Source organism: Anas acuta, chromosome 1 (genome assembly GCF_963932015.1).
Source record: "Anas acuta chromosome 1, bAnaAcu1.1, whole genome shotgun sequence".
Classification (NCBI taxonomy): domain Eukaryota; kingdom Metazoa; phylum Chordata; class Aves; order Anseriformes; family Anatidae; genus Anas; species Anas acuta.
In genome coordinates this window covers 103740991-103765358 of record NC_088979.1, presented here as the reverse complement: position 1 = coordinate 103765358, position 24368 = coordinate 103740991, and the positions used below count along the sequence as shown (strand labels likewise).

The following is a 24368-nucleotide window of genomic DNA, read 5'->3' as shown; positions in this document are numbered from 1 at the left end:
CTCACACACACAATCTAAGTAATAGAAACTTCAAGGTTTTCTATGGACTATGTATGTGTCTTCTAGATATTTCTCTAGGAAAAAAAAAAAAAGTTATTAGGTAGTCTTAAAAATTCACCTCAAAACAGTTCCACTGAACATAACAATTGTAACTAACACCTTTGCAGCCTCCCAGTGTCTTTTTCAACTAACACACAGGACAACTATGGAGTCTGCCTTCTGACTGCACTGCAGTACATGGCCCAAAGCATGACATCCTCATCCTCTCTGGTGATATCACGATATTACTGAAGAAAATCGTAAAAGCTGAGCACATCAGATTTCTCTCCATAATCAAAGTTATCTTTAATCAATTCTGACAGAGAGTAAATAGCCTAAGCAGAGGTTAAAATAAACTTCACTCTACAAGTTCAGTCTACTTCGAAGCAAAATAGAAACCTAGATTTTAACCAAAAACTATGCAAATCCTACTTACCAACTGATGGCACTCTCCCACTTATTAGCGGCTCCTGAACATAACTATCCATATCACACTATCATACTTTTACAAAAAAATGAACAGGAATATATCACAGAATACCCTGATTTGGAAGGGACCTATAAGGATCATCGAATCCAACTCCTGGCTCCACATAGGTCTACCCAAAAATTCAGAGCATATAACTGAGAGCATAGTCCAAACATTTCTTAAACTCTGACAGGCCTGGTGCCTTGACTACATCCTTGGGGATCCTGCTCCAGTGCATGACCACCCTCTCAGTGAAGAACCTCGTCCTGATATCCTGCCCTGTCGCAGCTTCAACATAACTTACTTGAAAGACATACGTCAACAATCCCATAAGGAATAGAAGCATGGGAGAGGGGAAGATCATATGAGAGAGGAGGGGAAGACCACTATGAGAATTATCAGACAAATTATGGAACTGGTAAGTTTTACATTCCAATATAATTTTCAAGTCAGCTCTTTCTCAGATAGATCCACTCTGAATACCATTGCTTATCACTAAAATTGTAAAACATTCATCACAATTTTTTTAACACAGAGTTCAGTTTCATAACAAAAGGCATCTGCAAACTCTCAGCTGCAAAAAACAATAGTCTCTTTTTTTCATTATCCATTTAGAAAGTACAGGACCACATACTTACGCTCAGGATTTGTATTATCAGTGAATAGATGAGCACAAAATGTATTTAATTCTCACATGATCTAAGCATTTGGTAGAAATATATTAATTCTTTTTCCCCATCACAACAGCTCTTTCTTCTGAAATGACGCCTTAAATGGAGAATTCAGTTTAGCTGTCTAACTTACACATCCAGGCTTATTATTCAGTGGAAAACAAATGTGGTTCCAAAGAGATTCATACCACCCTAATATAGTTTTTAAGGTCAGGAGGAGCAGGATGAACCACTAACACAAGTCTTTTCAATGACCACAGAAAGAACCTAACCAACATCCAATTAAGACACCTGATTTTACACAGCCTGTCTCAGGGAGACTGGTTCCCCTCTATAATCGGGGATGAATAAGCATAAGTTTTTGTTCTCCTTTAAGATTACAGAAACAATTCAAACTGCTCCTTATTTTCAAATCTTAAGTGTCCACAATCTATCTGAAAATTTTATCAAGCAGACCTGACCTTCACTCTGAGTGACAATTACATTTTTAAAGTGTGTTTTAACGTGCCATAAGAGACTTCCACTTTCCAGAAGTGACATTGCTACACTCTAAGTAACCTGGCTGAAACCAGAGATATTGCAGATATTCACAAAAGAGGAGGGGCCGTGTATCTAGTCATTAACAGTCGAAGAACCTATGTGGCATCAATGCCCCATCTGCTAGCCCCTCTACACCGAAGGAACAGTTGGCGTGATGCACGATTAAGAGCTGAGAGGAACGTAACTAAAGTATATGCAGGTGGCAGGGGTCACTGTGGGATACTATAAAGGAAAGAGAGGGTCAAGTTATTATCTGGAATGCATCCACAGGGCACAGTCATCTTTTAAATCAGTTTTTACAATAGCCATGCCTGTATTGATTTAATAATATCTTTATGCTACAGATTTACTCTGCATGCTGTGAAGAACTACATCGAAGATTGAGCTGTAGGCCAGGTCTTGTTTCTTTTCCTCACACAAATACCATAAAACTGAAATTCAATTTTTTAATCACAGTGGCTAATATACCCATACGTATGTGATAACTAGCATACCGTGTCTTTTACCTTTAAGTCTGTATTAGCTTATACGTAATGCTGAAATGGAGAGAGATCACCCATGGGAAAGCATGGCTGCATCACAGTGAGCAATACAATATTTTAGAGTATTAGGCCTCTAAAGAAAATTAGCTATTGTAAACCACACAGACATGACAAATGAAATACTCTAACCTACAGCTCAGCAATTGTGGCCACTCTCATACACATGCACAGAGAAGAACAGCCCTTTCTTGCCTTGCCTGAACCAGAATGCTGACTCATCACTAACTTCCCTGAAGCTACCACTTACTTAAAGGAAGGAGCAGTCAGCACCACGCAGCCCATGAGCAACTGTTCCTGAGCCCAGCCTGCTTGCCACTTGCAAGTCAGCCCACAAAAGCTTCCTTCCGCATGACAAGGAGGAGCGAGAAGGATAGTTCAAAAGGGCAGGAACAACAAGGGCCATTTTAAGTGTTAAGGTCAGGCTGTGTGTGGGAGCCTGAAGTAAAGCAGCTACAAGTCAACAGTGACCCTGGAAAGGAAGTTACTTAATATTCATGTTGACAGGAGAGAAGAAAGGATTAATCATGTGGAATTAGCATTTTCATTGAGGAGCTTGTTTGAGTCTTGTGTTCTACTTTGAGGAGAAGACGGCTGCTTCACACCAGCACTTTACATCTCTCATTTATCGAAACATTGCAGCTTGCTCCTAACTGTCATTAACTGATGAATAATGAAAGACTTCTGTACTTTTACTTCAGATTAATCATGCAGCTCCCTTGGTCTTTTGATGCCTGAATGTGTGTTCTGAACCTTTGTTTTTTTAAATACATGAGGGATAAAAAAATCTGTTTAATTAGATTTCAGTTCTGTTGGGAAAAAATGGTCTCTGCTGAAAGGGCATCACCTCATAGTTTCACCTCACTCTCCCAGTGTTGTGGTTCCACTGTGCACCATTATCTCTTTCAAATTGTATCATATTTATGTTAACTTCAAGCCATCCCTTGTATTACAGAAAGCAATGGTTAAAAAAAAAAAGTCACTGCAGTTACCTATGTGTTGGGTTTATGTGGCAAGGTTTTGTTAATGGGGGCTGTAGGGGTGGCCTGTGTGAGCAGAGTCCAGCATCTGCCCCATATCAGGTCAGAGCCAGCTCCAGCCAGCTCCAAAGCAACCTGCTGCTGGCCAGAGCTAAGCCAGGGACAGATGCTGGTTGGGCCTCTGGGAGAGCAGATTGAAGAAAGGGAAGAAAAAACTGCTCTGCCACAGCAGCTGGGAGAGAGGAGTGAGAAGCAGCCCTGCAGCCCCTAAGGTGAGTGCAGCAGGAGGGCAGGAGGTGCTCCAGGCACACAGCAGCAGTTCCCCTGCAGCCTGTGGAGAGGCCACTGGTGGAGCAGGCTGTCCCCCTGCAGCCCATGGGTCTCACATGGAGCAGATCTCCACGCTGCAGCCCGTTGAGGAGCACCCAGCAGAGCAGGGTGGATGTGGCCTGGAGGAGGCTGTGGCCCATGGAGAGTCCCCGCAGGAGCAGGCCCCAGGCCGGAGCTGCAGCCCGTGGAGAGGAGCCCATGACAGGAAGATTCAACTAGGTTGGAAGAGACCTCAAGACCATCTAATCCAACCTCTGACCTAACACTAACAAGTCCTCCACTAAACCATATCACTAAGCTCTACATCTAAACGTCTTTTAAAGACCTCCAGGGATGGTGACTCCACCACTTCCCTGGACAGCCCGTTCCAATGCCTAACAACCCTTTCAGTAAAGAAGTTCTTCCTAATACCTAACCTAAACCTCCCCTAGTGCAACTTTAGCCCATTCCCCCACAAAAAAAAAAGAAGCACTCACAACCCCTGAGAATAGGCAAGAGCTGTTTATTACCAGGACATCTTGCAGGTAAGCCTGCAGTGGCTCCAAGCTAATGCTTGCGATGGAGCCTGAGCAACAAGTAGGGGGCTCTCCAGGCACTCCTGCGATGCTGTCGGTGCTCTTGGATGGCAGAGCACAAAGACATACCACAGTAGTCCCAGGTCTGTTCTGGCCAAGGTGGATCCACTTCCATCAGTTCCTCCACATCTGGTGGATCCAGCTCCACGGGCTCCACAGTGTTTGGCAGAAGGCTAAGCCAGTCCTTGCCTGGGACTGCCCAAACGGGATGCCTTCCATCTGGAATGTTCTCAGGCCACGGTGCTGAACCAGGGGGACATCCAGTCCCACACCTTGTTCCCATGCCACTGTCAGGTTGATTTTCATGCATGGGTCCAACACTGCTGTCTCATTTATGGCCATTACTGTATTGCACACTGTGCTCCAGACTATGGGCACACCTCTGCTCCCCACGGCTCTCTGCCTGATGTTCCCACCTTCACCCCACACCACTGTTGCTCCCATGGTATGGCCCAGGCCCCCTGTTGCTGGGTGCTTGAGGGGCCATCCTGTTCCCAGCATTGTTGCAGTGCCAATGGTACCGCCTATCTGTAGGCTGGGCGCCAGAGGTCCCTTGGGCACTGGTGTCTCTTGTGCCACCGGCGCTATCCCTCCGCCCACGACACATCTCCTGGTCAGGTGCATTCTTTCTTGGTGCTTCACCGGACTGCATCACTGTCCTTGCACACCAAGGAGGCCTGCTGCTCGTCTTGCTCTTCTGGTCTCCTTCCTGCTGCACAAGCTGTCAGTCAGAGGGCCGAGATGCTCAGTGAGTGGTGGGTCAGCTGCAGGGGTCCTATTTTATAGGGCCCGCAGCAAAGGCAGGGCAGTGGTGGCCACCGTGACCTCAGCAAGCCTCTTTGATGGAGTGGTCCATGTGTGGCCAAAGGCAGCTGTGTTGGGAGTGGCCTGGAACATGGCATCCTCCTTGTCCTCACATGGAGGAGGAGGATGCTTGGGGGGGGTGGGGGAGGACAAGGGCCCCTTTTCTGGGGCTGGCTCCCCCAGGCCATTTGGCTTGCCAGAGAGAAAGGCTGCCCCTTAGCCACAGGGACTGCCCTCCACCTCTCATCCTGTGCCCTGGGTTTATTTTTAACACTGTTTTTTAGGTAATTTCATTCTATTCTTTACGGAAAAGAACAGATGCAAGGTGCATCTTCAGCCCTAATTCCCATATGTGCTTTGTGCTCCAAGTGAAGAATTTCTTCCTCACATCACATCCAAGCAGAATCTCCCCTCCATTTGTTCAAAGACGTTATTCCTGGTTCCCTGGCTACAGTCCCTGATAGAGTCCCTCTACAGCTTTCTAGGCCACTTTTATGGGTAAGGTTAGGTGGCAAAAATGCAGGACCTAGCAAATTGCAGCCTTATCTACCTTGTTCCACACGTTCTACACGACGTTTTCCAGGTCAGGCTCTAGCCTCTCATCAGTGTAACACAGAATTGTTAAGGTTGGAAAAGACCTTCAAGATGATCTGGTCCAACCATCACCCTGCTACCAATGTCACCCACTAAACCACGTCCCTATGCACCAGGTCCAACCTTTCCTTGAACATCCCCAGGGACAGTGACGCCACCACTTCCCTAAGCAACCCATTCAAATGCCTGACAGACATTTCTTCTCAGAAAGAGCACCTACTTGTTTTAATTGTTGCAGAGCAGTGCATACACTGAGTCAAGGACTTTTCAGCTTCTCACAATGCCCTGCCTGCAAGGAGGCTGGGGGTGCAGCAGGAGCTGGGTTGTTTGTTTGTATTGGTTCACACTGCTCTAGCTTGTTAGTAATAGGTAGTAAATTACATTAATGTCTGTATGCTGAGTCTGTTTCGCCTGTGACAATAATTGCTGAGTGATCTCCCTGTCCTTATCTCAACCCTTGAGCCCTTTCCATTTTCTCCCTCTTTCCATTTGAGGAGGGGGAGCGAGTTCAGCTACCCAGTTGGGCAAAACCCACAAAACCACAACCTAGCACAGAGAAAAATGTTGCAAAAATTAACTGAAATGATTACAATATGCAGATATTATTATTGTCATAAAGCAGAAGTACAAATCTGTACCAGTAACATGTCTCAATGTAGTTGCTTGACATTCACTTGCAATTTTTTTCAAGATTATGAAAATATTTTCCCCTAACTCTTCCCTTTCTGTTCCCTCCTCCAAACTTCTTCCTCCATCAGTTATCAAGTAATAGATTTAACCTCTTAAACTGCAAATATAAAACAAGTTAGGTTGAAATGCTAGTTTTCCCCATAGCAAGTGGCACATTGATTAATACTGAACATTGGGCTACTTAATGGAGTCAGATCTTTTCAAAATTTTAGCCCTGTGAAAGCTGCCACATCATATGAGCTGCTAAGTACATCATCCATTCTATGATGATGTGATGATGTTACGATCACTTTATTTACGATATTGTGGCATCCCTGCTTATGGCAGGGGGGTTGGAACTAGATGATCTTTGAGGTCCCTTCCAACCAGAGTCATTCTATGATTGTGCTCAGAGTGGAAAGAAAGGAAAGCAAACTCATTGCAGCTGTACAGAGCTGCACGTGGGCAGCTCCCAAACACCTGCAGGTGATCAGGTTACTCCTTGAAGTCTACACATTGATCAAACGCTCCATGTTTTATTTATGTAGCTACAGGTATTGTTCATAGTTAAAAAATCATTCAGCCCCATTGGGGGAGTTAAGGAAAAGAAGAACAAAATACACTCACTCCCTTCCTTCTATCTCAAAATAATCATAGCAAACTTAACCAATGCTTTACAAACCTTTTTTGAAGCAAGCCTTTTCATGATCATCTTCCTCAGAGTCTGTCAGTCTGACAATTGTTGCAGCACAACATAGTTCTCAGTGTTAAATGCCTAAAACATTGTGCCTAAGATGATGTTTTAGGATATAGTAATTTCATACATCTGAGAATAATTACACAAATCAAACACATCTTCTTTTACTTTCTGTTAAGCATTTTCGTCCGTCAGCTACAAAGTGATATCTAGCTTTGTTCAGTCCACTTTAAAATGACTTAAATGTCAGGTACTTTCCCTTATTTTACCCAAGAGTGTTCCACACAAGACTAAAATTTCATGTGCATAATTCCAGTTCATTATACTCAGTTAAGCTACATTGTACTACACTTCTGAAAGACTTGCAGATGCTTACAGCTCCTCATGTTAACATGTACCTATGCATTTCAATGTCTAACAGTGTTTCAATTTGATCAGAACCTGCAATTTTCTAGGTTCTGTTAAATTAGTTGCAATCGTATTTTTTTTGTAAGATGCAGATATACTTTAAGTTTTAACCCTCATCTTAAGTATTTTGCCTGAGAATATGAAGAAACATGCAAAAGATGAGGAAAAAAAAAATCACATACAACTCACACAACAGTAACTGTCTGCCGGATTTCGCCCTCTCCCCCCCCTCCCCCATTCAAAAGTTCTTTTTCCTCAATAAATCTCCTCTGGCATACTCCCTTCTAATTTTTCATAAAATTTCTTCCATGGTTTTACTGATCTCGTCATTACTTTTGAAATTTCTCTAGTTTGCTAACATGATTTTCCATCAGGAGACTTAGAATTGCACTTGTTAGAGAGCTAAATTCTCCCATCTGCAGAAAGCCAGCATACAGGGCTTATATTCAATAGAAGTTTTAGTTTCACTGTATCCTCTTGCGAGGTAGTTCTAATAGCTTACTATTGCTAAGAGTGACTTACTCTACTAAGCCGCAATCTCCCTTGTTTTGCAGTGGCTAACCTAGCACTCACACAAATCCTAATCATACCTAGGGTACACTGTAGTGAAGGATGAGTATAAAAACGCCTTTCAGAGGTCTCTGGCAGTCATCTTATTCCTTGACACATAAGATCTGATTATTGAGTTTTTCTGGATTATAACATTTTCTTTCCTAGCAATTCTACAAACTTCCTAAAATCCCTTTGTATTAGTAACAGTGTAACTACACTCACTCCAGATCTGAAAGCCCAAATCATCAATTTCTTCCCTATTTCACTGTAAAATTCTCTGCTTACGATTATCTCAAACAAGAACATTTTCATCTGGACTAAATTCACACATATCTAATGTTAGTCTTTGCTTCTCACTGCTGCTGCTACCTAAAGGAAGTGATATTATCACAGCCTACAGGATGTGCTCTTTCAAAGTAAAACTGGCAATTCTAATGACTTTCAAAAACTATGTTAAAATGTTACAGAAAAGGTAAAATTGTACCCTAAAATTGCATGTATTTCTTTCTCTAACAAACAAAAAAAATGCAATTACTAAAGAACATAAAATGGATTTTCATTTTTGTTCTGTTATAGGAATACAAAATCCTTGATATTTTTTTTTGCTTTTGAGTTCTCACCTGGAAATATTTTCACAGTTAAACTGGCATTAGATATTGATTTCATTAATCTTGTTTTTGTTCAAGCTGGACATTTGCTCACAAAGTGTTGAAATAGAAAAGTACCAAATTTTGAAGTTTGTTACATAGCACCATATGCACCATACACGCAGATTTGCTATCAGATGGATCAAAGTAACAAGAAATCTTGTCACTTCCAAACAGGATATCATATATAAGGACAGCTAAACACAGTGGGAGCTACAAAATAGCGTCCTCTATTTCTGTCACCACTTTGTTCTCCCTGTGGATGGCAAGACATTTGCTTGGATTCTGTGCTGGTATGATTCTTTTCAAACCAAATTCATTTTGTCAGGGTGCATATGCCACTCCGGCACCTATGTACAGTCACACGTGTTCCTTAACACATGACATATGAGTTGAACTCTAGGCTCTGTCATCAGCCTGATACATGGCAGATACTTCACTCTACCTCATTTTTTATATTTTTAAAATGCAGATATTGGCATAACTTGTTTGTGAAACAATTTGCAATCTACTGATGGAAACTGTATATAATAAATAGTATTGTCATCTTACTGAGGTACCTTCCTGACCTATACTCTGCATGCACAGATGGCTTACAATAACATGTGGCTGATACCACTCTTCCTACTATGCTGCTGCACAGTCACAGCCAAAATTTAGCTGTGAGATCATGGTCTGCTGTGTTTGATCTTTACCCTCTGTCCTCTTGAAATGCCTGGAAGCATATCTGTGTTTCTAGAACCACTGAGACAATTTCACTTTGCTAGGGTTCATGTTTCTAATGTTACTTTAGTCACAAAATGAAAAGAAGGCTTCATAACTTCAGATAAATTTTACATACATTCCATGGAAATTCCCACACTACTAGTTTTTATTACTACAATAACATAACCAACTCATACCTTCCAAAAGGTAAAAAGTCCATACAATGACTATGTCTATTATCTTTATATATACACCTCAAAACACACACACACAATTTCCTCACTGGATGAGAAAGATTTTCTGTTTCCTATGAGGCCAAAAGAAAAAACAAAAAATCTTAAAAATGATTATTGCATGACAAATTCAGAAGAATATTTATAACACTGATAGAGCAGATAGGTAGGCTGATATCAAGAAATTAGATCATCAATGTTTCAGAACAGAGTTTATAACCCAAATCCATCATTTATGTTAGCATCCCATCAGGACTTACATTACATATCCATTTCCCCCATTATCTACAACAATAACGCAACAAATTTCCTCTCATAAAATCACCAAGACAGTGACACTATCACCAGTAATTTTATCTAGTGCTAAAATTACTCTAGAAAGACTTGCCCTCTTCTTGTACTTGAATCAATTTGTAAGTTTTAAAATTGTTTTCAATAGGACAAGATTACCAGACAACGTTTGTTATTTCACTTTGCATTGTAGTTTGGCGTAAGTCTAGCAGTGTAAGGTGCTTTCCACACTTTGTCAGAAAAGGCTTAACTACAGATTAGGGCTTTGCTATGTGTTTAAACACAGTTGTAGAGACTCACAGTGCAAAATCTCCTCAGGATGCTGGAAACACTAGAAGGAGCAGCAGCAGCATCCATAAAGTAGTATTTATGGAAATTCTGCAATATATATTTACTTATAGGACAGCACAACGTGTTCCTTTCATCCTTTTCTGAGAAAAACAAATGTTGCTTTATGGCCCGCATGCTATTTCTAAAATAAAAACTAGTCATCCAATTAAATTTGAAACAACCTTGACATTGAACAAGTTGATTAAAAAAAAAAAAAAAAAAAAAGAAAAGAAAAGACAAACAGAACCTGCTTTCAGCAGGGATGACCCCTTAAACTCAAGTAATGCCCAGAAAATGCACCAGTAAAGCCCTGGTGAAGAGAACTTGCCAAGCTGCTGAAGAGGGCTTTAAACTAAAGTTACCAGGGGAGGGGAACCTCAGTCCACCCAACTCCTACCAATTTGATGCCAGTGCCAGCAACTGATGCCCAGAGCCTGGAGAAGGATCACAGGTCAGTGGAAGAGCACCTGAGGAACAGCACAAAGGAATTGCAACTGCTCCAGCCAGCATATCAGCTTCAGCAGGGACCCAGCTTAAATGTTGCTATGCTAGCACACATACCACAGGGAATAAACAAGAGGAGCTGGAGATATACACATACCTGCAGGGCTACAATTTCATTGGTATCATGGAGATGTGGTGGGATGGTTCCTATGCTTGGTGTGTTGACTATAACAGGAAAGGAAGATGAGGAACAGGTGTCACCCCTTATGTCAATGAGCAGCTGGAGGGCATAGAGATCCACCTGGGGATGGGTGAGGAGCTGACGAGTCTTTGCCTCAGTCTTCACTGGTAACAGCCCACTGGGGAGTGTTGGTTGATGAGAAGCTTGACGTGAGTTGGTAAAGCATGCTTGCAGCCCATATGCTAGGCTGTCGCAAAAGCAGCGCTGCCAGCAGGGCGAGGGAGGTGATTTGTTGAACCCCTTTTTAATAGTACAGTGAAGACAGACATTTGAGATAATGTTATATCCAAAATAAAGTTTTTGTCTTAAAAGTTTTATCTAGAATGCCATTTTTCACTAAAATTCATGGTAAGATTTGCATTAAAATTAACTTTCACCAACTCTTGGAGTAACTTTTTACTAATGGAGTTCAAGAAGGAAGGTTTAGGTCCACAGCTTGTGATCTGCATTTAATACATTACAAGCCAGTCTGGCACAGAGGTCACTCTCTCCTTCCCTCAACAGCCCTACAAGCCTTTTATGTTCTTCAACAAGTACAGCTCCCACTTCACTCCCTCATGTGAGCACCAAGCTTTCCTTCTTTACAGCCTGCTTAACGGGCAAGATATTATCACAAAAAAGCCATGGGCTGATTTCTCTAACTTCCACACAAATGATGTACTCATTTCCGTAAGAGCTTTTGTGAATCTTGTTAATAGGTAGAACATGCATGTAGTCTCTACTGGAGCCCAAACCATCAATATTAATTTATAATTGCATAAAGGTGGCTTTTCAATCAGAATTTAATAAAAAAAGACAACAACAAAAACACACCTTCCATACCTTCCATTATATTTGAGCTAGTAGGACTATGTGTCTTACCAATTAGAACTGATCGGCCAGAGAACAGCTTAGTGAATCCAGGCTTTCATCTCTTACATTGAAATGTAACTGAGAAATAGATCTAAGCAGAAAGAATAAACTACATTTATGAACCAACAAACAACAAGAAATAGAAAAAAGTGATCACTGCAACAGACAAATAGAAACAAATGTCTTGCAGTTCAGTGCATGTTTCAACCAGTTTCACTCACTGATTGCCTCAAGGAACTTCAGCTGCTGCTGCACCTACAAGATCAATGCTGCTAATTGTGAGGAAAATTATTCAGGACAACACAGAGCCTCCTATTAATGATGCCTGCCAGAAGAAAGTCAGCTTATCAGCTACCCTAAAGGTTAGCATCAGAAGCAAATACAGCAAACTCAAATGATTATATTACTAACCTTTCAGGCAAAATCACTACAGTTGTGAAAAAATAAAATAATAATTCAGAATTTCCTGCATTTTTAAAATTACTTTGGTTCTCTGTTCAACAGGTGCCAAGCCTGTTTTTAGTATTTTATATTATCTTATTTGACCACAGGAGAAAAAAAAAAAGTCTATGGCAATGCTTCAGATCTGTTGGTAATCTTTACTAAAACTGGGCAAGAGAAACAAACTATGGATAGACACCAGCAAATACTACAGAATGGTTTGTTGGAATGGTTTAGTTACTTCTGCTCAGAAAGACTTCAAAAAGCAATGAGTAAATAATTGTTGGGTTTAAAAAAATATATCTGGCTAAATTCACAGAAGAAATTAACCACAAACACTTAGAAGCTGGGAATGATTCATTAAGTGCTGGTCCCACTTTTTAAAATTTATTTTATTTTAATTTCCAAAATGCATTGTTTATCCACCATGAGACAAAGGACAACTGGTGTGATCCAGCGTAACTTTGAATTTTGAATTTAGTCATCTGCAATAACAGCTGAGAACTTTCATCATTTTGAAGTAATTTCAAAGCTACAAAAGAAATGCCTATCTGTACTATTCAATATACATTGCATATGAACAGCATTAATAATTTGTGAGATGAAAGCCACAGATAAATGCAGGATATGCTGGAAGGCTAGAATAAACTTCTGTTTGAATATGTTCTAACTAGTTCTTAGTAGGACATATAGTTAGAAAGATCATAGCCTGATTGGCAGAGCAATAGCTTTACCATTCCTTATTTGAAAACTACTTCATAATTGACTGTTCACTTTTATATTTGATTCAGTTAAAACAATATGCTTTGTTACAAATAACATCTTTATGTTCTCTAAGAGTAAAGTAGAACACCTACAGTGTAGCACTTCATTTAGTAATTACAATTGTCTGTGTGTATATAAACATACAATAAAACATTGTTTTAGAGAGCACAAAAAGTTACGTCATGCTCTATTAGCCAAAACCTAGACTGTTGCAGCTAGAACAACAGCAGCTTAAGTAGCTTAAAATCTGCTTCAACTCTTTGCAGCAAAGATGCATTTGAAGTGTAGAGTAAGGTGGCCTGTCTCACCACAGAACCTGTAGCTGACATGACAAGAAAGCAGGGGAAGGAATCAGCAGCAACAGGCATGTTTTTTAACTTGCTGATACCTGCTTGATCTCTGCCTACAAAGTTGTGCTCTGACAAGACCACAATGCTTTCAGGAGAAAACAACTCATTAATAAAAGAGGTTATGCAGTTCTGTGCACCTCCTCCTGCCCTTCCCAACTAATAATCACAGAAGCCAGCACTCAGAGACAGAGTGACTACATGAGAGTGAAGTCAGCTGTCACCATACCTTCTTGACTTTCAATGGGAAGTTTCTTTTTCCTATTTGTTTTTGTTTGCTTCCTTGGTTTTGTTTTTATTTTTTTTTTCCTCCCATTTGTTTCATTTTTTAACCTTGTTTGTGCTTGCCTGGCTTCCAACTTTGAAGCTAATTAGTAGTTTACAGAATAGAAATAAAGCAGGAGTATTCAATCAAAAAAATATTTAAAATAATACTAACACTTACTGAAATATCAATCACAAGTTTAAGCTAAAAAGCCTAACAAAAACAAGAGCCTGTGCATTTTTCTCCCCAAATTTCACAAAGCTAATCTCTCACTGGTTTAAAAAAAAAAAAATATCCTGAAGAGAATTCCCACTATCATCAGTTCAAAAAACAATTATTTACTGACTCAAGTAGCAGGATCTACCCCTAAGCATATAAAAATGAAGTAGCACAACAACCAATAAACAGGTTGTCATCAGAGCTTACAGTTCTCCTGTCATGCCTGTCTGTTCATAGACTGTATCTTACTCTAACTGCCAGTTAGTAAGAAAATGGCAAACAACTATAAAGACAAGAAGACAAAACATGAGAATAGTATCCAATTGGATATATAAAGAAGGGGGGGGAGAGAGAGAGAGAGAGAGAGAGAGAAGAACAACAACAAGAAGAACAAGTAGCTAGAATGATTCTAGAATGATTCCTTGATCAACAACTCTCGCCTTTCCTTCTGTGTGTCTGGTTAAGTGTGATGTCTTCATTAATAAATCCTCTTTGTAAAGTTAATCCCTTTTAGCTACTTAAGGCTTAGGACAGATCACATCTCCCATTCCTGCCAATAAGTTTTACAGATGATACAGCAAAAGACTACATGAGGAGCATGTTTTATTAAAACTACTCATCTAAGAAAATTTATCACAGGACTCTATCCACCTATTATCACTAGAAATCCCAGTAACTACCTAGCACAAATCACAACATAAGACGGTAAATTCCACATTTTTTTTTGGAAAGCATGACAAATGAAGAGGGCACTCTCACAGACACCTGTTATCAAAACAAAAGGTTCACATTTTCAAACATATAATTGAATTTGACCTACAGACCCAAATATTTACTTACTCAGATTTAGGACATGTATATCAACTTATTATATAAATTCTCTATGGACACGCAGCATTTTTTTCTTGATTCCTTTATAACTGCATGTGCTATAAAAATGAAACAAATGTTACTATGCATTTTTCAGGTTCTCAATTTAAAAAGATATCTGATAAACTGAATGTATTTTACTAATAATTTTTCAATACCTTTTTTATAGCCAAAACAAATAAGATTTATGATCTGTTTTCAAATAGGAACATAATCTATCAACGGAAAAAGATACTGTAATCTTCCCTAAATTTAAGAAAATTGTTCCTTAATTAGCTCAGAAATATAAATATATGCAATTTAAAAGGTTTTCCATTTTAAGATTGCTTCTCTTCTTGGTACCTGAAGAGAGCAAACAAGGGGCAAATATGTCCCTACCATCTTCCTGAGCTTTTTCCCTAATCCTTGTCTTCTCTATACCCCTATGCCAATTATTTTCTTGCATGAAGTCCACAGGTTTGGGGAAAGATTGTTCTCCACTTACAGTAATATAGCACCTAACACATTATGCCCTCAACTGGAACATTGCCTTAGATAACAGCAGACAGACTACAGTGGTTGAAATGCAACTACAGCTTCCTGCGTTGCCTCCTGACACTTCAGTACATGCTAGGGGTTGAGGCGCTGATTAGAAGTTGTTTTCAGTCCTTCATCCCTCCAGGTCTTCTCCTGCCAGCTAAAACAGGGAGGTATGAGACATTACATTAATTTGTATTCCTTTCCACATCTTCTTTGAGAACATTCAAAAGACTATAATTGAACTTTTAGGCTACTTGTCATTAGTAAATGATGAATTAGGCTACTTTAATGTCTCTGAGCATTTGAGTTGCTACAAGATGTAAAAAAATAAGGTCTCTCTCACTCTCATTTGCTCTCTTTTTATCTGAAGTGGGGGGGGGGGGGGGGGTTGCTTGTTTGTTTGTTTTAGTTAAGAAGATAAACTGTAGCACTTTGTGGTGGTTTTTCTGTGCTAGGCAGCTAAACACCACAACCGCTCTCTCACTCCCCCTCCTGAGATGAGGAGGGGAAGAAGTAAAGAACAACTCATGGGCTGAGATATGAATAATTTAATTAAAGGGAAAAAAATAATAATTATTATTAAAGAAAGATTATTATTATCTAAACAATTCAACTAAAGCAAAAAAAAAAAAAAAAAGGAAAGGGGAAAATGGAAGGGGAAAAGGAAAAAAACAACAACAAAAAAAAAACAACAAGCAACAATTAAAGGCTATGCAGAAGTGCAGAGGAAAGAAATTGCTCTCTACTTCCCACAAATGAGTGATGCTTGACCACGTCCTTGAAGCAGGGCCTCAACGCATGTAGCCGGTGTTCGGGAGGAGGACCGACATTTTCCCAACGAGAGCCCACCCCTCCCCTCTTCTTCCTTTTTCCACCTTTTATTGCCGAGTGTGACATCACATGGTATGGAATATCCCTTTGGTTGGTTTAGGTCAGCTGCCCTGGTGATGTTTCTTTTCTCACTTTTTTGCCCACCCCTAGGAGTGTTAGAGAGAGTCCCGATGCTGTGCCACTGCTGCTCAGCAGCAGACACAACACTGGTGTGATACCACTGCTGTTCCAGCTACAAGTGCAGACCACAGCACTGTATGGGCTGCTGCATGGAAAGTTAACATCCCAGCCAGACCCAGTACACACTTAAACCATTCTTGACAAATCTTTCAGCAATGACTTATTAACAGAGGCAGAAGCAGATTTTCTTCACAGATCTGACAATGACATTTACCCTGACCTAAAAGGAACACCTTCCTTAGCAATAAGAAATAGTTCTCTTTCCATGCCAATTCAGTCCTAAGAGAATGCCAATTATTATCAAGTTTGCAAAAACAGATGTATGGTGATTTTGTAATACAGACTACTTTACACCAGGGACAAAGCTAAAATCATTCATCTCAATTAACTTAGGATCCAGCACTTAAATTAAACTGTTGCCTTAGAGGTGAAAGGCCATCACTCTATCCAATAACCCACCCATACCTTTTATAATAAATATAAACCTCCCTCTTAATGTTAAATATACCTAAAAACACAAAAGGAGCCAAAGTCAAATATATTTTGAGTCACAAAGCTCAAAAAACTTCAACACCAAAGTGGATAATCATCTTCCTCTTCATGTATGGCAATCTCTCACAACATAAGAGTAGGTGCAATTCACTGTCTATCAATCTTTGCATAATGCAAATAAATGTGACAAAACATGTCTGGAGCAGCATTAGCCTACTAATTCCTAAGCTGTGTCATCAACATAAGAACTACTATAAACTATTATAAAATATTAAAAAAAAGTAGACATTTTACCATCACTGGGGACCCAAATGTTCATGAATATAAAATAATGTCATCTAGTGGTCACCTCTACCTTTCTCCCCAGCAGCCTTCTTCACGAATGCAGTGCAAGCTGAATCTAAATCTATCTTCTCTTCATTCAATATTTTCAATGTTGATTTTGAGATATGCTTTTTTTTTTTTTAAAAGCATTTTTTGTTTTTATTATATATTCATCTTCAACAAGTGAACAAGCTACATTGAATCAAGTTTTGGTACAAACATCAATAGTTCTCAATGTGGAAGAAAAAAATCCAGGCAATTTTGATTCCTGCACTGTTCAAATGCCCGGTTCATCTGGGGCACTCTTTGTCTTGGCTCTCAGGCTTACAATTAACATTTACTATCTCTTAGGATTACAATTATAAATTATTATACATAAACTCTATTCAATTTACTTTATATTTTTAACAAAATCCAAATTCCATTATTTGCAACCACAAAACACTCAGACAATATTTTTATAGGGATCTTAAAATATATTATCCATATGAGGACATTTACTAGTTGGGTGGGTTTTTTTCTTCTTCTTCTTGTGTTCCTGTTTGGATTTGCACATGTGAAGTTGAATCTTAAGCTCTCAAATTTGGTTGGAAATAAATTCATTAATTCATTTCATCTAGACTGCTGGTGTTCTGCAGCTTCTATCATAAGGGTAGTCCAACTGCTCAGACCACTTTAAAGAGATTAAAAATAAATGTATATGTAGATTATAAAGTATACCATGAATCTCTCCTCTTATGTGGCCAAGTGTTAAAAGCACAATCTATAGCAACTGTTTTTCCCCCTTTGTTTTTACTCTTTGTTAATAATCTTCTATTACCTATTTATATAATAAAGGAATCTCACCAAGTCTCAATGTTCTCAACTCTGTCAATACTGAATTTGTTGAGAAGCACTTCTCACTTACCTCCAAAGCATCTCACTGAAGTGAGCAAGAAATGGCAGATGGCAGGAATATTATGTTTTAACAATATCTCCCTAAAAGTTCCAAATATTTGGTTTATAAAAATAATAACAGCCATGCTGCCAGACAGTTAACCATATCCATCATTGTTGTCTCTCTCATTTTGGTAAGGGAAGTATTCTGAAGCCATAAGTATTGATCTTTCCCCCACAAGGGGAAAGGGGAAAAAGAACTAGTGATGTTTACATTACCTTACATATAAATTCCATGAACACTCAAACACTTTGGCAGACCAATCTTGTACCTATTTTTTTCCACATTTACAGGCAGCTTACAAAGCCTCCAAAAATTCTTACATAGAAAAATCTCTTCCATTACTGAAAAAGAAAAAAAAAAAAAAACAAGCAAGACCTACTTTTAAAGAAAGTGTTACCAAAACCACGCAATATTTTTGCTGATTTAGACATATTTGGAAGGGAGGAAAAAAAGGTAATAATATGTCTGTGTGATAGGTATTTTTTTTCCTCCTTACTTCTCTAAGATGTATTAGGCTACACTATACTTACTGAAACTGCTCTTCCAATCCCCTGCCCCCAGCCTAGCTCTTTCCACAAAAAAGGTAAGTCCAAGGATAAGACACTATACTTAGAAAAATGTTTATAAACCTTCTACAGAATTTCTTCTGTGAAGACACAAAAGAAACATCTTTAGTCATTTGTTTTGAGAATTTATCTATTTGTTCCAACATCTAGACATTACTAAAATATTTTAAACAAAGACATTCATTCTTTTCCTCAAAATGATCTATGCTGTAACTATCTTCCAAATGATTTTAAAGTCTGTTAACGATAGCTTTATTTGCCATTTGAAGATTGCAAAAAAATAAAAGCGAGTAAAAGTAATATGTGATATATATTTATAGTTCTCCAAGACCGTTGTACCAAGAGTATAGCCAAAAGAATCACTGGCTGATTTATTTCCTTTGCTTACAACGTTCAGTTAGGTGTTATTTATATATCACACGCACATGTAACCAATTTATACCAAGTTTTAAAAAGCTTTAAGATACACAAGCAAAATATGACCTGAAAGGCCTCCTAAACATTCAGCATAGAATATTGAAGATACTTCCACTCCAGGTATTCACTGGCCAATCTGAACAATTTTGCTCCTACAAACTCCTGTCTTTGTCTATTAAAATTTCTCCACAAGAGTCTTGCTTCCAAAGAAACTTGTTCAAAACGCTCTATCTTGGCTAGTCTAACTTGTAATCTAGCATCTTTCTAAAGCAGATACAAGAATTATGATATGACCCTGTGAGACGTGAAAGCGAAGGAAGCTAGGCAAGAATTATATTTGGACAAGAGACCACTAGCACTCATAACACTGCAGGATGCAGTATTAGTGATTCATTAGGTAGCATGCCTCCAACCGAGTCCATATTAAAACTAACCTTCTCTATCTTTTCTCTCCCTAGCTTAATATATCACACTTGTTAGATGTGAGAATGCAGTCTGTCTGTTCAAAATGCTAAACAAAAGTCTGGAGCACTAGGAAATTAATTTTCAAAGCTGTTGAGGAAAAAAAAAAAAAAAAAAAAAAAAAAGAAGGGAGGAGGGAAGGGAAGGGGGCATCTATCATTGCATGGATCTGTCTAGAGAAATTTCCACCTCTCAAGAATCCATCTGCCTCTAAAACTTACCTTAGAATTCTCCCCACCCTGAACCCTGAATAGGTACAAGAGATGTATGCCCCTGTATCTTGAGATGTATACTTGTATGCCCTTGTATTCTGGGCATACAAGAAAAACACTATGCTTTATTCTAGGTGTTGCTAACACATTTCACATCTATAGTTTCCACAGGAGCAGAATTTCCACGGTGCAAGTAATATACAGGAAGCACGCTGAGACATGGCTCCAGCTCTCAGCTCCTTTATGAGAGGAGCTGAGACCTTCTTCCCTCTATAGGTCTATCTGGGTATGACTGCAAAACATACCAGGTATTCAAAAATTATTCCTTCATTCCAATTTGAAGACAGACTCTGACGGTTTCTCAGGCAGCTTTCTTGGTGATTCCCCATCACACAGAAACACCAGTACGCTACCATAACAGGACTACCATGGGATTAACATGACGTATCCTTTAACAAAGACTAGCCTAGACTGTGATGATAAAATGTATGGTAAAATACAGATTTGGACCCTTAAAATACATACTGAGACTATGTCAAAAGATGCCAAAAGTATCATTGCAGATTGCAGAAGAGACTAACACTTGTGTACAGTTATTCTCCATCCCCCTCAAACCACCACTAACTCCTGTATGATTCTTCCTCCAGACAGTGCACGAACTTATTTCAACCTTGTCACTGCTCTGGAAATACAAAGCAGCCTAACAAGACGCCTGTTCAGAAATGCTAAGAGGTACAGAGGAAATTTGTTCATCAAATAATGCATCTGCCTTTCTACTTCTCAAATTTATCACAAATGGGTTTTAAGAGATTAATGTGTTTCCAGATAATACTGAAAGTTAAAGTCCTCGTGGCAGATACAGCTGAATGTGATCTTCTTAAGTTAATAGCCAGCCTTCATCTAAAGATGAAGTTATGTAGTTTGTGTGGTTTTACAGACTTCTTTCTCAAGTTGCTGACCATGCTGTTTACTACTGGATATGTGTTGTGCATCATTATTTTGGCTGACTGGTGAGTGCCTAATGGAGAGAGAGCAGGTGAAGCTTCTTGCATCTGTAAGCCTTCTGATCACAGTTCTATGGTTAGTTTTAAGTCAGTCTCTTATGCTCTGCATAATTTTAAAAAAAAAACAACAATCAAATAAAACAGAGAACCACTTCCTTCTCTGCATTGGTTTCCCACATGCCAACCACCAACCACTCCCAAAACCTGTGCTGAAAAACTGTGCTGAATCACCCTCTCTGCCTGTTCTCTTCAATAACGTAGTGTAATAGGACTGTTGAGTCTCAGGAAGAAAGATTACCACTAGAGGACAGATGTATGGCCCATTTGTGTCCTCCTATACCTCAAAAGTTCCCTGGCTTTCAACGGAAGGCAAAGAGCTGCAGGTAGTACCATCAGCTTAAGTTACCCCTGTGCCCTAAGCCATGCTGGGGCTCTTAGAAACCAGATCTCATTCTCCCTTCTGCTATGGACTTCTTGAATGACACTGGGCACATCATTTATATTAACAGCTAATTCATTATTTATTTATTATTAAATGTATTTAATTTAATTATTTCTTATTAAATTTAAGCAATATCCACATACCATGACAAAAATGTGTCTTCTTTCCCACACACTTTTCAGCAGGAGGAAGGACAACACTTTTGGACTAAACGCTGAAGAATGACTAAGGCAAATGTTTGCTGTAAGTTATGAGGGAAATCTGGTCTCAGCAATTGCAGCTTTCACAGAAGTAACTGAAAACTCAGTTGTGCTTTAGATAGCAGTTAAATTATTCCTAAATCCTGTGTGGATCAGGAAAAACAAAACAAAACAGACAAACAAACCAAAAAAGCAACCCACACTATACACACCCCACTGTCAGCAGACTGCAAGATAGAGTGAGCTCCCTGCAATTTAACTTACATCTCTTCCATCTTCATCTTTCCCCAGGGGCAAATTCAGCCCTGACCTAAACAGACACAGATCCCATTAAATTACGCTGGGACTGAATCCAGTAATGCCAGGTCACCCAATAACCTCAGAAGTATGGGTGAAACCTATTTTGTTCAAATGTGAATAACAAATCGGTGCAAGTTGCTGCATTATTTTTCCAATTACATCATCATTGAATTTCTCTATTATCTGCATGTCACTAAATTGAGTCAACAAGATATTCTAAATTGGTAATGAGATCCTAAGACATTCAGCACTTATTCCTGTTAAGGAATGATACATAGAGGGGCCTGCTGTATTCACAGTCATCTGTTTTTACAGCACAAATCACAGCTCCCTGCAGTCATGGTTTCTATGTCCTCATCCCCAGGACTTGCACGCGTGATTTCAGCTCTGTTTCTCAAGAAACAATCATTATTTTAAGACTGTTTTGTTTTAAACCTACTTTAAGGATTGGTTTTCATTCAGCATTTGAGGAAAGAATATCTTCTATATGTTCATTCTGCAATCAATTTCAAATGAAATCTGCCAAAATTCTCATGATTTTTATATTCTTAATATTAACAATATTCTCTAATCACTTCTACTTGCTATAATACCTAGCTACGTAAAACCATTTTTCATTGCAAAGGTTTAGAAGTAGCCAATGACATCTAGTTAAGCACACCTTTAGCTCATTACTTGAGGTGATGGTCAAGTAATTCTTGCCACAGTACACAGTTAATTTAAAGAGCATAATTTAGGGAATCAATAAAAAGACTTCATAAACTAGTGTAGCATGATTATTAACAATTTTCTCTTTCTAATTTCAACAAACATATGTAACATTGCCATCTAATTTCTCCATACATGCTTTGAGAACAGGATTACTATGAAGACATTCTGTGTACTTTCCTGTCCTAGGAAAAAAAAAAAAAAAAAAAAAAAAAACAACCCAACAACCAAAACCCGCAGGTATCAATCATCCAGCTTTAACAGCAGCCGACTAAAGCCATTCATTGAATTGTGCATGGCTACCACTGTGTCCCCGTGAATAACTCTCAAAGTCTCCCCCTCCTTTTTTTTTTTTTTTTTGTTCCTCTGAGTGGACTCTTAACAGCACTTTTTTTCCCCCATTCTGAATGGCTTAGAGGGATCAGCTGAAAGGGAACACCATTAGGAAAAACAAAAGTTTTCAAAGAAAAAGTAGGAACAAAGTGGACATACTAGTGACAACTTGTGATTCATGGCCTATGCTACGCTTTGCCCCTCTCTCTACCTCAATACACTCTTCGGTTTTACTGCTGGGTAAGAGCAGGGCAGACTACTGCACTTCTCCTAGCAACCAAAAATCACTTAAGGAAAAGGAAATGTTGTCTGCTGAAAGGGAGAACAGAGAAATTTGGGGTCATACAAAGCCAGACATATGTTCTTTGGCATTTCATCCTAAATTCATCAGTTGTCAGAAAGAACTCAGTAAATAATAGTAAACAGTTGTGTTTTACACAGATTCATATTTAATTTGATATATTTTTCTACTTGTCACATATTTCATTTTCTTGTAATTCGGTGTTCTAACAGTTCCTACTACTGTTTATAGTTTTGCCTTCAGGGACATTATATTCTATTAGTTACAGTTTCTACAGTTACTTTCCTTCATCATAAGTGTGTATCCATACAGCTATATGTAATTCTACAGAACACAGATTTTATTAAATATATATATATATATTAAATTTGGACCTACACACACACAGAACTACTCTTAAGAGTCTTAAAGACAGCAGTACTAAAAGACAATTTTATCATAGGATCCCATTATTCCACGTGCTGTGATTTTTATCCTGTGAGACTACCTTATGGAACAAAACTGCCTAATCTCATTAGGTAACCACCATATTACACACCTTATGCTAATGAATCAATTTCATGCAGAAGGAAAAACAAAAACAGAAGAAGTTTATAATTCAGGCATACATCTGAACAGACACATCACATTGACTAGTTTGAAATCAAAGCATTCCAGATTAACATCCAGCTTGGTAACAAAAAGGATGAAATAAATAGATCAAGGATAAAATCAGTAGTAGCCTGCAGTATTTCTGATAATTATTTTCTTCCCCAAATAAGGTTTTTTGTTTAATAGCTGTTTAATACCTGTTGCCTTGACTTAAACTGAATATTTTAATTAGCCCACTGAATTTCTTTTACACATCATAAAAGTATATATGCAAAAGAAGTCCAGCCAATCTATCACAACACTTCTGCAGTACATGAAGTTAAAGATAAAGAACACCTCACCTAGTTCACTGCGTCAAATTACAATGTAGCATTGTTTTGCAGCCACTCCAAATAAATCTGGTCTCTACCAGTTTAACAGAAAGGTTCCTTCTCTCCATGAATAAGGGATGCAAAAATAACATAGCAATGATATAAAGCCTAAGCACACTGTGTATAAAACACCACCAAAGTTACTAGGCATCAGCACTATTATGTTAAGCATAACAGCTGCGTTGTGCTCCTTTCTTTACTCCCAGTGCCGCATTCCCTGTAACCCAGCTCCCCTGCTATTCTGTCCCTCCCCTCACTCCCTGCTTCAAAATGGGGCAGCCCTTTAATCCATCAAGCCCCTGGCTTGGAACCAGGCACATATCCCCCTCCTCCCAGCTCACGGTGTCATTCCTCTCCCCAGAGAGCACCCTCATGCTCACAGGACCAACAAGCACTTCCAGGTCCTGAAGGGGACATAGTGTGCTGAGCCCAAGTCTAACAGAATTTTTTTTTTTATGCCATTTGAATGCTTTGTAATATTGATATGCCATGAACTAGCACCCACCCCGTATTTACAGGGTTCTCTTCAGGATACAGTATAAACTCTTAGGCTAAAATTGATCACTCCTTTTGCCATGATGAAATCATTTGGGCTACAGGACATGCAGACCTTGAAAACTGCACAGAATGACAGTTTGAGAAACCATGATTACAGGGC

General features: G+C 39.0%; 1 protein-coding gene across 24 annotated transcripts in view; it reads right to left on the bottom strand.

The window, feature by feature from the left end:
* Window positions 1-24368, bottom strand: part of ROBO2 (roundabout guidance receptor 2) — a 625847-nt gene that overhangs the window by 432004 nt on the left and 169475 nt on the right. Inside the window, exon 1 of one of the 24 annotated variants that reach the window (XM_068691001.1) lies at window positions 10675-10767. The exons of 22 other annotated variants lie outside the window; for them this stretch is intronic. The gene's annotated coding sequence lies outside the window, so the exon portion shown is untranslated. Of the gene's footprint in view, window positions 1-1146; window positions 1286-10674; window positions 10768-24368 lie in introns of those variants that run through there. One more of the 24 variants, XM_068691003.1, reaches the window with a different exon arrangement.